This window comes from Saccostrea cucullata, unplaced genomic scaffold (assembly GCF_032062105.1).
Source record: "Saccostrea cucullata isolate Sc308-1 unplaced genomic scaffold, CSIRO_AGI_Scuc_v1 ctg1999, whole genome shotgun sequence".
Lineage (NCBI taxonomy): Eukaryota > Metazoa > Mollusca > Bivalvia > Ostreida > Ostreidae > Saccostrea > Saccostrea cuccullata.
This window is the reverse complement of record NW_026920764.1, coordinates 168,412-172,838: the sequence shown is the minus strand read 5'-3', so window position 1 is coordinate 172,838 and position 4,427 is coordinate 168,412. Positions and strand designations below refer to the sequence as shown.

The 4,427-nt window shown below is 32.9% G+C and overlaps 1 long non-coding RNA gene across 1 annotated transcript; it reads left to right on the top strand.

Moving 5' to 3' along the window:
* The first annotated feature begins 2,259 nt into the window (after nucleotides 1-2,259).
* LOC134257117 (uncharacterized) lies at nucleotides 2,260-4,223 on the top strand. Its single transcript, XR_009989854.1, has 3 exons — nucleotides 2,260-2,329; nucleotides 3,101-3,232; nucleotides 3,578-4,223. It is a non-coding gene; the product is annotated as an uncharacterized LOC134257117 (long non-coding RNA).
* The last annotated feature ends 204 nt before the right edge of the window (nucleotides 4,224-4,427 follow it).

Here is a 4,427-nt window from a genome sequence, read left to right as displayed (position 1 = left end):
AGATATGACAACAAATCGCTCTGTCAATAATCAGAATCCTCGCAGAAAGGAGACATAATATATGATATACCCTAGTGGTTTCCGCTATGCATGTTTAACTTAATTGATAATGCTACATATTATGCTTTGTACCAGTTCCAAATCCACGTAACGCCAGCACAATACATATGGGGTTAATCAGCTTGAAAGATTACGCTGATGTTGATTGTTATTTTATTTTGTTAAGCCGAGAATCTTTCATTGACAGGGCAGTCTGATTATTTGATGAATGTATACTGAAGTTAAACATATGCATATGAGAGAGAGAGAGAGAGAGAGAGAGAGAGAGAGAGAGAGAGAGAGAGAGAGAGAGAGAGAGAGAGAGAGAGAGAGAGAGAGAGAGAGAGAGAGAGAGAGAGAGAGAATAGGTATCGTATACTATAGTAGCATGTAGCAGTAATATTTGACGTGCGCTGTGTGAAGACTTGACAAACGTTTGTGAACATTTCTTTGATATCGTTGATATCAGGCAGAAAAAGGTTTGTCAAAGAAATTAATGCAGACGACTGTAGACGGTTAAATGTGATGTGCATATAAACGACAACGTAGGACAATCAAATTAAACATAAAGCTTTCTTGCTTGTATTACATAAAAATGGTCAGTTGTAGCTAGGTCAGCAAAGAGAATCCACTGAAGTATAAATTTTAATGGTAATGCTTAACATCTATCCATTTACACAGTGTCATTGATAGCTCTCTTTGTGAATTGTTTCACAAGTCTTTGGAAAAACGCATGAAAAATTGATACGATTAGAGGTCTACATCAATCTTTAGGGGTTTTTTATTCCAATAAATTGTAAACCAGTCATGAACATGAGAGACAGAATCGATGCGTTTACGATTGATTGATTGATTGTATGTTGTTTAACGTCCCTCTCGAGAATTTTTCACTCATATGGAGACACCACCACTTGCCTGTGGAGGGCTACAAATTTTGTCGTATGCTCGGCACTCTGGGCCTTTGAGCAGTGAGGGATCTTTTTCGTGCCAGCACCTACTGCGACACGGGGCCACGGTTTATACGGTTTCATTATTTAGTCATACCGGTCTCCACGTCCCACAGTGGGATTCGAACCCGCGACGTAAGAATTGACTCCTTACTTCGCGACTCTAGAGCAGACGCTCTAACCACTGCGCCACGCGGGCGACCTTTTACGATTGACAAAGAGGGTATTACTTATTTGTACAGGACATTTAATTTTACCGTAGGAATAAATAGAAAATATAATTATTAAAAATATTCTTCTCAAGAGCTACTAATCCATTATTCCTGTTATTAGTAATATTTTAAAATATAGAAGTATCCTCGGGTGTATTCGAGTTTGTTCAAAACATGACCGGTGCACGTGGTTGGGCAGAGACACAACAGAGAGTTATATGTCTACACAGGATATACCGGTATAGGAAATGTCTGTAAAAATCTTCTTCTCAGGATCAATTAACTTGTAAGCCATTAATATTAAGTCATATTTTTACCGAAGCCACCTATAGTATTTCAAAATCAAGTGAACATCCCCTGCCGATCGGTCACACCCGCTGTTTACTCCTTGCATATTGCAAATCCTTTTTTTTTAAAATTATATTTAAAATTGCGATTTGAAAAGTATCGAGGAAATTTTTATGTTTATATGTATTTCCTGAAAATGAGACTTTTATAAGATATAAATTCACATCCTACAGGCGTTCCTATCAAAATTACTCCGCAATGTACACATTACAAAAGCTGCATATTTTGATAAAATGTTTTAAAATTATTCTTTTTGATATCGGCAAATCAGAAAAAATGTGGAAGGTAAGGTTCATCTGAAGGCAAACAATTATCACTGTACTTAGTTCATGTACATATTGCTGTTTTTGATATTTATTTAATATTTAACTTACAATCAAAATGTAAATGTACAATAGTGGGATAAGCAAATTTTGGTAGAAAAAAAAATTTAAATCGTTAATAACGATATAATTTTCCCTTTATGACAAATAAGTAATATCACTATAGTGAGGTAGAATCTCGTTATTAAGAGATCGTTATCGTATTAGGACGAGACTACGTATTTATTTTAACGAGATACTAAATCGATAGACAAAGATACGATTTCGATCTAATGAGATATAATCATAACGAGATGATAATCTGGTTTAAATATACCGAGTTTCAAATTTTGCTTTCCTCAAAATTAAGCTTATCGCGATTTTATACAGAGGAAAATGGAAGACATTTTTATATTTTGTAGCCCTGACGTACCAACTCTCTTCTGTGCCGATTATTATTCAAAGAATGGAAACTGTGTTCGTAAGAATGAACAATGATTTTATCAAACATTTGGTTAATGTTAATTAATATTGTATTCACTTAATATTTATCTAAAAATCATATACAGAAAATTAATCTCGATGAATTATTTATTAAATTAAGACTCTTCTTAAGACCAAATTTGTTTAAGTTCTTGTCTAATTTAATCTATACAGGATAAGTGCTTACCAGGTTTTGAAGCAAAATTGCAAAATCATGTTAATTTCATTTAAGGATTACATATCTAAAACCTGGCGGTAAATTGTCCAGCGAATGTGCAAATCAAAATTAAACAGTTTTGATAAAAATGAGCAGTAGATATATTATGCATTTTGGCTTTGATAATAAAATGAGAAGTAGAAGTGCAGATTAGAAATAAAACTACTGAAAGATGACGAGATAAAATGGGTAAAAATAATCATACATGAAAGTCATCTTAAGGCCAAGATCTAATAAATGAATTAAACCCAGTAATGTTTTTGTGCTAGATCCATTATGAGGTCATAATCATCGTAACTTTTTCCCCTATACAATTTGGGTCAAATAAAATTATGTAGAAAATTAAATGTTTTTCATTGGATTTTGTGAAATCAGGTGGACAGTAATCCCAATACCTGTATTCAATTTAATATTACTTTAAAAGAGAGTCTAAAAATATTCAAATTACTGTCTGAGAGACTGTAGGCAATCTATATACATTTCCTTTGTGTTTGATTTTTTGTGGATTAAATCACATATTTGATATTCATTTTATTTTATAACACGAAAAAGCCTGTCCTCCAGGATACTTTGGACCCAATTGTAGTCATGCCTGTCCCTATCCAACATATGGAGAGAATTGTACAGAAGGCGAATGTGAATGTCCAAAGGAATCATGCAGCATCAAATATGGATGTGTAAAACGTAAGCATTTTTCCTCACGTAAAAGTATTTGATGTATCATTACTCTCCTCTTAAAGATTAAATAAGTGTGATTGGTATTTGACCATCACAATATAAATTTAAATTATTTCATGAGGAACATACTTTCAAGTGCAGTTGAGTGTGCATCAGCAAAACCCCATATCTAGTAATATCTAGTAATATCTTTATTTCGAGATTCTTGCTTTGAATGATTTTTTAAAATAGATTTTCGAACATTTTTTAACTTTAACTGTTATACATTTTGCCCTTTAGTAATTAAAATATGTCTGAAATAACTTTTATTTAAATGTTTATCTTAATTTAATGTTTTCTTTATACGTTTAGAAAGTAGTATGAGTCCATGGTTAATGTCAGCAATATTTAAAACCACGTCGTCACCAATTCCCTCTCTTCAGGAGGATCTCAAGGAATCGACAAGTTATTATGCCAAGAAGCAATACCAGGATAATTTTCACGAAATGGCTAATGAAACCAGAAGTAAAATAGCAGCCGCAACAAAGTCGGATGATATTCAGTATCAGAGACGCTATACAGCGACTATTTTGATTTCTGTCGCTGGAACAGCTATTTCTGTCCTTTTGATTGTGACCATTGTATATCAATTTAAGTCAAAATGCCTTAATCATACTGAGAACCCATTGCATTTGTCTGTTACTTCTGTCTACGAAAGAGAGGGTGAATATTCAGAGGTAATACGAATTAACAATTAAGTTTATGAACATTTTATGTGTAATTTGTTTTATAAATCTTGATTGATAACGTTTCCTTTGAAGATTTTCACAGTAAAAGTTACTATAAAACGTTTCAATCCATGTTCATGAACTGAAATCGAAGGAAATGAAATTACATAATGATTATACTCCCACACTGTTAATTCGCTCATTTTCAGACATGAACATCCTTTATAGGAAACTCAAAGAGGTTTTTAATAAGCTTTTATTATGATATGCTCTGAATAAATATTCCAATCTATTTGTTTTACTCTCTCTTTCCTAGTCAATAGATGCTTGAGGAAAATAAAGCAAAATGTTTACGTCTGAAGAATATGTCACCCAGTTATCATACTCTTCATAGTTCATACATAGTTTTCAGTAATAAATGTTTCTGTAATTGTACATGAACCTTGCCATATGGAGAGAATGGTCCTAAACATTTATGCGTTCTTCTCAATGCA